Here is a 12291-nt window from a genome sequence, read left to right as displayed (position 1 = left end):
CCCGTGGACATGAGGCCTAATTGTAGGGCTCACACGATACGCACGCAAAAAACAAAATTGCAGCAAGCTCTATCTTGGTGCATATTACTTGCTTTTGGCACGTATTATTGCACATACACGCTAAGATAATGTATGGAGATTGGCGATATGCAGCAAGTATATGTTATGCATACTTGCTGTGTGCAGCCCGCTGGCAAACACGGTTCTAGCCCAGCCTTTCTCTGCAGATTGGCAGCTCAATAAGCATGACAACGCATTTTCTGCTCTGCTGTCCTAGGGTCCCCTTGCCAATCAAGAGCTAGCAGACATGGGACAGCAACCCAGGGGGAAGGGAGACAGCATTTCAGAAAGACATTTCAGCACAAAATGTAATTTACAATACAGTATATAGCAATTATGCTAATCACAACGTTATCACATAAGCACAAGTTGTTTGAAAAATTAGTGACCCTTTAATATACCCTGCCCTCTGGAAACTTTCTCTGCAACCCCTTAAAGCCTCCTACGAATTCCCCCGAGTACGGATCATCCAATAGGTACAAGGACAATACAGTGTTGGATTTTTGCAGCCTTAAAATTAAACTAAGGCCGGTCTCACACAAACGAGTCCGATTCAGCAAGCGGGAGCCTGCAGCGGAATTCGGCTCTGACCGTGGCTGGCGACCCCTCGTACCTGTCACTTCTTTACAGATGACCGCAGAAACTCGCCGTTGGTCATGCGCAGTATATATATTTTTTTTAAAAAATTGTATTTCCTGTGCCGTTGCTACTTGATCACGTGGGTACCCACAGCCAATCCACAATGTCAATTGTGGATGGGCCGCGGGTCGGACGGCTTCCATTGACTTTAAAGGAAGCCACCAGTGCAAAATACGCACAAAAGTAGAATATGCAGCGATTTTATTTGCGCTCACGGAATACTGCAATCTCTATCAGCTCAATTAAGCAGATATGCAAATGTTCTATTTTTTTTAACATGTGCGGAATCCAGCGGATTGTCTGCGCAGGTGGTGATCGCAAATTCTGCAATTCAAATCTGGTTATATGAGACTGGCCTTAAAGCGCGAGTGTAGCTGCAAAACAATAGCTGTTTGAAGTGAGAGCAGGAATACAATACTTAGTTTGTATGCCATAACTTATTTTTCAGATGCCAGAATGTGACCCCACACTGCTAGCAGCATCACACCACGTGCTTCCCATCCACCCCTACAGGACTTCTCTACACAAACCCACAGCCCACCATGTCATCCCTAAGTGCCTCCCAGATACTTCCTGCGCGCCCCACGTGTGCTTCTCAAGAACAGCGTGCACGACACCTCAGCGAGCCCGCCTCTGCCAGTCATGTGACCCGAGGATGTCAGCTGACCGTGTGACGTCATCGGGTCCTTACAGAGTAGTGGATGGGCTGTAGCGGTTACCGGTTGAGTCTCTGCAGGAAGGTAGGTGCGCCCCCACCTCCCTGCGGCTGTGTGCGGTGTCCTCCGGGCACACCACTGACTACCTGCAGCCTGTTCCACCGTGCATCACTGCTGCGGAGTCCTGCGTACCTGCAGCCATCAGCCCTGTCGGCTGTATGACAATGTGTATGACAGTCACAGCAGTTGTGTCCTATGACATTTAACAAATCTCGTTCACATGGAGTCTGCAGCATGTTAAAGGGTCTCCCAGGGACATACTACTGGTGACCTCTCCTCGGGTCAGCCCATCAATAGGTGGTCAGCTCTGGATTGGCTGATCAACTTATCACCAGGCTATCAATACCACTACACACAGGTACAGAGCAGAAACCGCTGCGCTGACCCTTGTGTAGTGGCCAGCACTGGTAACTGCAGGCGCAGCGCTCCAAAGGTCCACAGTGGGAACTAGAATTCTATGCTGGTGACTCCCCCAGGGACAGCTGTCACACCTTGATCCAAGATAGCGTTGAGATCCATATCAATCCAGTTTTGGTTGAAACCCCCACGCCTACTGGGGACATCCAGGGATGGAGAGGTCTATGGAACTCTGGGGGGGAGGGGGGAATCCACCCCATGAGTATAAACAAAATTAAAAAAGATAAAAGTTCCATCGCTCAGGAATTATGTAGACAACGTATATCCAAAAGAAGGCAGCTTCAAAAGCCTCTGGAAGGATGACGTCCACGATCCCAAATTCTGGATGAAACGCTGTTTTATTGCTGGAGTATACACAACGGGAATTAGGCTGGGCTCACGCGGGTGGATTTGGATTGCGGATTCTGCAATTTACGTTCTTCACGGTAAAACGTGGACATTGAAAACTGTGCTTTTTCATAATTTCCTTCCCACTCGCGGATGCTAGTTGCGTATTTTGCTCGCGTAAGAAAAATCGCAGGAAGCTCTGTTTTATTGCAAAAAAACGAGCAGACAGCCTCCGTGGACGTCAATGGAGGCATCCGACTCCTAGCGTATACACCATTAACATCGCATATGGGCCTCGGGTACCCATGTCACCGATAAGCGACGGTTCAGGAAATACAAAGAAATAAAAACCATACTGCACGTGACCGCCTGCAAGCCTACATGGTCGTCCGCAGTGCAGTTAAGAGAGATACGCAGGGTCACCAGCTGGGCTCACAGCTGGGCTCACAGCCGGAATGCTCTGCGGGCCTCCCGCTCCTGTGAGCCCGGCCTAAGAGTTGTTCAAAAACATAAGTGTCATTGCCTTTTTTTGCATATATGTCATCTATACGATGGAGAAGACCAGAGAGTATTATAAGGACGTGTACATGTGTTTCATCGACTACAGCAAGGCATTAGATTGTGTTGAACATGACAAGCTTTGGAAGTGTATGAAGTAAATGGGCGTCCCAGAACATATTGAACAGCTAATAAGGTCGTTTTACAACAACCAAGAAGCATCAGTCAGGACAGCTTATGGAAACACGGATTGGTTTGGAATCGAGAAAGGCGAACGGCAAGGCTGCATTCTATCACCAGTCGTTCTCAATCTGTACGCAGAAACGATCACGAGGCGATGCGATCTGGACGAATCAGAAATCGGAGTCAAAATAGGTAGCAGAAATGTCAACAACCTGCAATATATGCAGATGACACCACCCTGCTTGCGGAAAGTGAAAGTGACCTGGAATACCTTATCCAACAAGTGCAAAAGGAAAGTGAATGCATGGGACTGTACCTCAACAGCAAGAAAACAAAAGTCACGACCGCGGTAGCCAACGGTACAGGGAACATAAAATTTAACAACGAAGTCGTTGAGTCGGTCCAAGATTTAATCTTCCTTGGATCCAAAATCGATTGCAACGGGCAATCTGGACCTGAGATCAAGAGACAGATTACACTTGGTAGGAATGCAATGCAAGGAATGGAAGAGATCTGGAAAAGCATGGATATTAGCATTGCCCAAAAACTAGACTGGTCAATGCAATCGTCTTTCCCATAATGATGTACGGTTGTAAAAGTTGGACGCTCAGGAAAATAGACAGAAGGAAAATTGATGCGTTTGTACTATGGTGCTGGAGGATACCTTGGACTGCCCGCCAACGAACAAGGTAGTGTTAGATCACGTCAAACCGAAAATATCACTATAGCAAAATCATCAAACAGCGACTCTCTTTTTTTTGGCCATGTGATGTGCGCTAACTCACTGGAAGCAGTACTGAAGCTTGGGAAAGTCAGTGGGAAGAGAAGATCAGAATGACAAAGAACAAAATGACAAGATGCAATCAAGGCCACTATGAACAAGTCAATCGTGGAACTGAAAGAAGCGGTGAAAGACATGAATTCGTGGAGAACAGTGATCCATGGAGTGACCGTGAGTCGGATACGACTGAACGGATAATCATCTATATAGGTTCTAGAATGCTGGACCTTTTTCTTCTTTTGTAATTTTGTTTGTTTATTCCTATTGATTTTAGGAAGCGCTGGCCACTACACAGTTCCGCTCCTCCCCCTGTATGTTGTGGGGCTGATAGCAGTTGCCCAATCAGTTGCGATCCAAGGAGCAGATCCCAGCCAATCAACTATTAATGACCTGTCATCCATAGTATTTCAGTGGAAAACTACTTTTAATTTAGGCCGCCTGCAGACGAGCGGGTCGGATCCGGCAGCGAGAAATCTCGCCGCGCGATCCGACCCCAGAGCCTGCAGGGACGAGCGCGTACTCACCCGCGCCTGGCGGCCCCGGCTCTTTGATGTGCCGGCTGCCGCGCAGCCGGCGCATGCGCAGACCGGAGCCGGCGGCCGGGTGAGTGTGTGCCCCGCAGGAAATTAGAACATGCCGCGGTTTGTTTGCCGCGCGAGATTTCGCGCGGCCAAACCGCGGCCGTCTGCATAGGAGTGCGTATTGTAATGCACTCCTATGCAGACTTTCAGCGGCGGAAATCCCGCGGCGGGATTTCCGCTCGTCTGCAGGCGGCCATATACTGTGTATTTTCAGTGCAGATTCAAATGAGTGTGGGACGTCCGCAGCAAAATCTGCACTCCAGTAGTTGGTACACATTTTCCACTGCTGATTTTCTGCATCGGATCCACTCTGGGTGAACATACCCTTCTGGCACAAGCATTGGATCCCCTGCAGTTCATGTGAAGTGACTGTAGATCACTGTGTTCTGTGGTGATCTGGGATCGGCTCACTTGAAGCTTGTGGATGTCCACCTCTTGTGACTGTAATACAGATGATAAATGTTACCTCATTACGACTGTCTACATGAGGCTTAGAAGGGACTGAATACCCCCATGCAGCTCACTAACAGCCAGATTTGTCGGGGTTAATCACTTGTGTTGGGGTGCTTTTACACGGAACAATTATCGTCCAAAAATTTGTTTAAACAAGCAAAAGTGAACGATAATCATTGTGTCAAAACGCGCGCCAGTGACCGATCGCTAATCGTTCGTTTTTCACTTGTCTTTAATTTTATACAGCATAAAAACCATGGCCGGCTCATTCACTAATGGTTCGCTTTAAGCAGCGCCAGTTCAGTCGCTTATGCGGTGAATGTGAAAGACTGAATAGTTCTTGTTTGACCGAGCCAACAATGTATCTGCCAGTGTAAACAGACTGCTCGAGAGAATGAGCGAACGATGATATAATTCACACGTTCAAATGATAAAGCGTCTCGTCTAAAAGTGCCCCAACTGGTGTTTAGTATTTTGTTTTTATGTTTTCTTAAATAGTCCTGGCTAGGGGACATTATCTTGGCGGGTTAAAGAGGTATTCTGGGACTTTTACTATTTATGACACAGCCTCAGAATAGATCATCAGTAGTTGATCGCTGATTGTTTGTGGCTTGGGATCCTCTCCCCCCTCCCTGATCAGTTGATCCTACTGCCAGTGCAGTGGGACGGAAATGTAATAGGCGGTTTCACTTCCATTGAAATGAGTGAGCAATGCCTCCCATCCAGTTCTGATGGCAATGAGGAGCCAACCTAGAAGTGTAAAAGAGGGAACGCAACCATTGATTTCAATGGTAGTGAAGCTGCCTATTACAGTTCATCCCTGGCCACTGATGAGTTCGTCGGGCCGTGGCCACTGATGAGTTTGTCGGACCCTGGCCACTGACGAGTTTGTCGGACCCTGGCCACTGACGAGTTTGTCGGGCCCTGGCCACTGACGAGGGCGTCGGGCCCTGGCCACTGACGAGGGCGTCGGGCCCTGGCCACTGACGAGTTTGTCGGGCCCTGGCCACTGACGAGTTTGTCGGGCCCTGGCCACTGACGAGTTTGTCGGGCCCTGGCCACTGACGAGTTTGTCGGGCCCTGGCCACTGACGAGTTTGTCGGGCCCTGGCCACTGACGAGTTTGTCGGGCCCTGGCCACTGACGAGTTTGTCGGGCCCTGGCCACTGACGAGTTTGTCGGGCCCTGGCCACTGACGAGTTTGTCGGGCCCTGGCCACTGACGAGTTTGTCGGGCCCTGGCCACTGACGAGTTTGTCGGGCCCTGGCCACTGACGAGTTTGTCGGGCCCTGGCCACTGACGAGTTTGTCGGGCCCTGGCCACTGACGAGTTTGTCGGGCCCTGGCCACTGACGAGTTTGTCGGGCCCTGGCCACTGACGAGTTCGTCGGGCCCTGGCCACTGACGAGTTCGTCGGGCCCTGGCCACTGACGAGTTCGTCGGGCCCTGGCCACTGACGAGTTCGTCGGGCCCTGGCCACTGACGAGTTCGTCGGGCCCTGGCCACTGACGAGTTCGTCGGGCCCTGGCCACTGCCGAGTTCGTCGGGCCCTGGCCACTGCCGAGTTCGTCGGGCCCTGGCCACTGCCGAGTTCGTCGGGCCCTGGCCACTGCCGAGTTCGTCGGGCCCTGGCCACTGCCGAGTTCGTCGGGCCCTGGCCACTGCCGAGTTCGTCGGGCCCTGGCCACTGCCGAGTTCGTCGGGCCCTGGCCACTGCCGAGTTCGTCGGGCCCTGGCCACTGCCGAGTTCGTCGGGTCCTGGCCACTGCCGAGGGCGTCGGGCCCTGGCCACTGGCGAGGGCGTCGGGCCCTGGCCACTGGCGAGGGCGTCGGGCCCTGGCCACTGGCGAGGGCGTCGGGCCCTGGCCACTGGCGAGGGCGTCGGGCCCTGGCCACTGGCGAGGGCGTCGGGCCCTGGCCACTGGCCAGTGATGAGGGCGTCGGACCGTGGCCAGTGATGAGGGCGTCGGGCCGTGGCCAGTGATGAGGGCGTCGGGCCCTGGCCATTGATGAGAGCTTCAGGCCCCGGCCACTGCACTGAAAGCGGGCCAGAGGTTTAGCTATTTATTGAGGATCCCAAATGGCAGACCTTAACAATCAACTATTAATGACTTATCCTGAGAAACGAATAATCTGCAGAAAGAATTGTCTCGCTGCGGATTTCAGAATTCCCTCGCCAAATCGATTTACGTACAGAAAATATCCACAACATGCGAATGAGAATTTTAAAATCTCTAAAATATACTTGGTAGCACTGCATTCTATTGTGGGTTTCCTGTAGGCAAATATTCAGCGTGTGCATGCAGCCTAAAGCATCTTTTGCCTGGTCTAACCACTTAATGACCTATCTTCAGCATAGATCATCAATAGCTGATTGTCAGTGGTCAGTCGTCCAGGACCTCCATCAATCGGCTGTTCGCTGCCATGTGTAGGGGAAACAGCTCTGTACATTGTGCAGTGGCTTCAGATGGTAGTGCAGGCACAATTTACATTCCCGTACCATAACCTGAGGATAGGTCATCAATAGGGATGAGCGAATATACTCGCTAAGGCACTACTCGCTCGAGTAATGTGCCTTAGCCGAGTATCTCCCCGCTCATCCCGAAAGATTCGGGTGCCGCCACGGGGCGGGGAGCTGCGGGGGATAGCAGGGAGGAACGGAGGGGAGATCTCTCTCTCCCTCTCTCCCGCCCGCTCTCCCCTGCTCCCCGCCGCAACTCACCTGTCAGCTGCGGCGGCCCCCGAATCTTTAGGGACGAGCAGGGAGATATTTGGCTAAGGCACATTACTCGAGCAAGTAGTGCCTTAGCGAGTATACTCGCTCATCCCTAGTCATCAATTGTTTAGGAAAATTACTATTATGTGGAAGTGACCATGACAATCAGAAGATGGCTGCAGAAGCTTCTCTGTCTACCTGACATGCATGAGTAGGCAGTAATAGTCAAAGGGCTGTTGTCTGTGTGTCACGTGCATAATACGCAGCAGATATGCATGTAACATGTGTATTGTATGCACACATAAACTAGAATGGTGTGTATTATACACTAAAATATGGCATGCTACGTTCCTTTTTTTTTTTTCCGTGTGTTTAAGTCAATGGTCTTATAGCACTGCGTATTATGCGCACAATACACAGCCTAAATTCGCGCATGTGAGTGAGCTCTAAGACACTATGTGCTGCTTAGGTGTAGTGTCTAGACTAGGGTCAGGAACGTTATCTTTTCTCCTTAGGGAGAGCACCTAGATGGTGAGTGATCAAACTTGTAAGGCCATCCATGCTCCTCTGGGTAATATATGCAAATAAGGGAGAACAATACCTCTGCTGCCTGGACTAGTGATGCATATCCGTACACATCGTGCATCAGGTAGTCGGAGAAGCTGCTCCGGCTATCTTAGTTGGCCAGTCCTGGAGAATCGCCTTAGCCCACTAAGGCTCCCTTCACACAGGTAGTTGATGCTGCGGAATTGCTGTGGAAATTCGTCAGCATTTGCAGTGCAAGCCATGTGGAGGAGATTTCTGAAACCTATGCTGCAGATTTATTCTGCGGAATTCAACCCTTACAATACAGGGGTTGCATTCTGCAGCTCTTCCGCAAGTACAAGCGTGAATAAATCTGCACCACTTGGGTGGGAATTTGGCCACCTGAGAAATCCTGCAGAATTGCTGCAGGTATTCCGCTGCAGAATGACCACAGCACCTCTGCTATGTGAGAAGGCGGCCTTAAACTGTAGTCACCTGATTATTTCTTCTTCAGTGTGCTATATTTTTGAGCACAGAAGACGTCTAAAAATTTTCAGTCATCCCGTTTATGCAAGTATAATTCAAGTTCTGTTTCGGCTTCCGTTGTAAGGTCTCTGTTATGGATCTTGTCTAAAAAGAGGAAAAAATAATGCAACATGCTGCACTGTTTTTTTTGTTGTTGCCAGTAACATGATGAAACTCATGATGAAAACTGGATGGAACCATTATAGACAAGGGGTTCCGTCAAGCACTGCGAGTTCCATCACTTTGACAATTCCAGCAGGCCGTTTTACTTTCGCTCTTCTGTTACATAACAGAGCAGATGAACGGAAATCTGAGCAGATCCTCATGTGTGCACAGAAAAAAGATACAACGGAGAAAATGTGATGCAAATTGAGCGTAGTGATTTGCTACAAGTATTCTACTCCATTTCTAGGATAAACCATGTTCTAAAAGCAGGCTCATTCACATGGGTGATTTTCACATTTGTGTGCTGTGCATGTTTGCAGCCGAGTGCACATGGATAGTAAACTGACCCATTACAGTCAATGAAGCTTTCAGACAAGCATTATTTTCATGGACTGATGGTAAAAAAAGGAACAATCACAGTATGTTCTATTCTAGTTCAATTTCTCAGACGTCAGTCACCCATTCAAGTCATTGGGTGTGTAAAACAATCAGAGCACACACACAGATGACGTCCATGTGTACTCTGTATTTCTTGGAGCACTGCTGAGCAATTTTAAAAAAATAATTGTGCCGCCTTCCATTTGTTTTCTGTGTACGAGAAAAAAAAGATGACGCACGTCCTTATAGATTGTAATCTCTTGTGGGCAGCGCTATAACGACTATTATTCTGTGCAGTTATTAGCTTCATATTGTATGTAATGTCAGACTTCGTCTCTATATGTGCTCTCTGATTTGTAAAGTACTGCGGAATATTTGGCGCTTTATAAAAAAAAATATATATATATATTTAAAGGGGTTTTCCAGGGAGAATACTACTGATGATCTATCCTTGGGATGGGTCATCAATAGTTGATTGGCTGGGGTCCGTCGCTCGGGACCCCGACTGATGAGCTGAGGGGGCACATGCTATCAGTGCCACAAATACACAGAGGTTGCAGCGGAAGTCTCTGCACCGACCTCTGTGTAGTGGCTGGTGCTTGTAACTGCAGGCACAACTCGCATTGATTTCAATGAGAGCTATGCCGCCACAGCTGACGTGTAATGTGAGCTGGCAGGCATTAAAACACAGTTTTTTTATTTTCAGCTTTTTTATACCAGACAGGTATAATGTTAATTGGAGCACTTTCTATATTAGAGACTCCGTCACTGTGTCTCTGGATCGTATCCCTAGTTTAACACCTTCAAATGGAGGAGATAGTTCCCAATTCCACAGCTCCATTTATATCTCCATATGCTACTGGGGTGGCTCCACCACTTTTTTCTACTTTACAATCCTCATCAATGGAACTCTATCAGGGAAATAGTACAAAAACTGAGAGCCAGGATGAGATCTCATTGCCGCTCAATTTGAGAGGAAAAGATGCAATTACCTGTGGCAAAACATTTTTGTGGTTATGGACACAACGTAGAGCAGATGAGAGTTATCATCCTGAAGGGCAACTTCAAATAACAGCATCACAGAAGAATTTAGGAGTATACGTTTATGGCCATGTTTGATGCCCTCAAGAATGGAATGAACTTCAGCCCTTGCGATTCTTGCATAAGTGTAGAGATAGTGTTTCCATCTCCTTCTATATTCAGCAGCTTGTAAAATAGCGATAACAGACATCATAAAACTGTCACATTCCTCAGCTCAGTGGACTGATTAAGTATTTATATCTTTGCTCTGATTGTCTGGTGTTATTTTAAGTCTTAAATTTCTGTGTGTGAACATTTATTTAGATCAAGAAGGGTGTCCCCCTCCCATCTGTATTTGTATGCTATATTTGTGTCCCATCCAAACCTGTTTCAAAAGCCTGATGAAGGGTCGATAAGAAGAACTCGAAAGCTTGCTGTAATATCATGTATTTTTGTTAGCTATTAAAATTTCTCTTACTGAGAACAATCACACTTTACTCTACTGGCTAACATGGTACCAAACCTTTCTTTTTTGTTGAAACTCTATAAGTACCCTGCTCATTTTAGATAACATTTGCAAGCTTTTTTTTGTTTTTTAAATTCCAGATCTTTAATCTTTTGGTCTGCCATTAAACTATTCCTCCAATGAGCCACTTGAAAGTCTCTTTGGATATACACCTCAGTGTGTACATCCAAGTTATTAATGTTATGTTGATTGGCCCCATTCACTTGCATACTGAACTTGCCATTTAAGGCCCATTTAGACACAATGATTATCGCTCAAAAGCCATCTTTTGAGCAATAATCGTTGTCTAACTGCACTGACATCGTGCAGTTTTCTTAAGGAGTCGCTGATCATTGTTTTTCAGCATGCTGAAAGAGAACAAGCAGCCTTATCAGGAGTTCACAGCAGGATACAGCTGATACTATTGTTTAAGCTGTATCCCACTCCCTGAACACAGGAGGTGTATGAAGAACACAGCGGTTCAGCTGCGCGCTCCGTGAACACAGACAGGATATGAAGAACACAGTGCTCCAGCTGTGTTCTGCATACCCTGCTCGGAGCGCTCTGCTGTATAACAGCCGGGCGCTCCAAGTAGAGAACAGCTGGATGCAGAAGACAAGCGGCCCTGCTTCTCTTCTGCATACCTCGCTTGGAGCGCAAAGTGATCGCTCAAAACTGTCAATCAAACTGCCGTTTGAGCGATCACCTTTCCCTCTAATACACACAACGATTATTGCTCCAAAGTCGCTCAAAAGGCCTCTTTTGAGCGATAATCGTTGCATCTAAACCAGGCTTTACTTTAGGCCCCCTTCACTTGACATGGATTTTTGTCTGTGCAAGAGGAAAAAACAAGCTCATTTCAGTGTCGCCCTCAGTTTTGTGCTACAGGCTATGTTCTAAATAGATGTTGGTGTGAATATACCGTTAATGGGCAGCATATGTATAGTATTCTGCCTGCATGATTGCAGCCCTTTTACTTTCCCTCTGCTAAAAGAGAGAGCCCTAAAATAATGTAAATATTATACCTAAATGGCAAATTGCATGCTCTTTGTGTGTCTATAGAGGGAACTTTCTAGTTAATAAAGTCATGTGATCACAGCAGCATGAGCACTGATTCAACCAGGCAGTCTGTCTTTCTTTACAATGTGAGATCGTTGAGGGGATGGTTGACATGTAATGTGAGCTGGCAGGCATGAAAACACAGTAACTGGTGACTTGCCTGCTACTCTGCTGTCCGTAAGATGACAGACAATGATAACTGCTTCCTGTTGGGGACAAGGAGATGACCGCAGCACAAATTGCTGAGTGTTGATGGACTAGGTATTTATATAGTAGCAACATATTCCATAGCAATTTACAAGTCAAAGGGTACGGTAGGAGGAACTAAGCACACTGTGAATTGTTTTATGGAGGTATGTTTTAACCCCTTGGCGACATCTGCAGTCATGCACGGCGGATGTTTGCAGGGTTTGTATGGAGCGGGCATAGGGACCTTGGTCAGCCAACATCTATACCCCAGCAGCTGTGATGAATCTGACTGCGGCTGCTAGCCACTTAAAGTACTTTTTTACATGGGCAGACTATCGGCTAAAAAAACAGCGATTTTTGACCATCAATTGATCCATTTAAAAGTGGGATCCAACACGTTACTGAGCAAGAAATCACTCGCTTTGTTTCAACTCAATGAAACAAAGCGACTAATGAGCGACCTTCCTCAGTGTGAACAGGCAGTCGTTGATCTTGAGCAACTGTGGTAACATTTAAATGTCTCGAACAGCAAATCCAAAATGAGATTGCGAGTGGC

At 47.8% G+C, this 12291-nt stretch overlaps 1 protein-coding gene across 1 annotated transcript in view; it reads left to right on the top strand.

The window, feature by feature from the left end:
- The first annotated feature begins 1351 nt into the window (after nt 1–1351).
- The window catches only part of TANGO2 (transport and golgi organization 2 homolog), a 126482-nt gene continuing 115542 nt past the window's right edge, over nt 1352–12291 (top strand). The window contains exon 1 of the mRNA XM_066603459.1: nt 1352–1439. The gene's annotated coding sequence lies outside the window, so the exon portion shown is untranslated. The remainder of the gene's footprint in view (nt 1440–12291) is intronic.

This window comes from Eleutherodactylus coqui, chromosome 5, assembly GCF_035609145.1.
Source record: "Eleutherodactylus coqui strain aEleCoq1 chromosome 5, aEleCoq1.hap1, whole genome shotgun sequence".
Taxonomy (NCBI): Eukaryota; Metazoa; Chordata; class Amphibia; order Anura; family Eleutherodactylidae; genus Eleutherodactylus; species Eleutherodactylus coqui.
The sequence above is the reverse complement of the archived record's forward strand: the minus strand, read 5'-3'. Positions and strand labels throughout refer to the sequence as shown.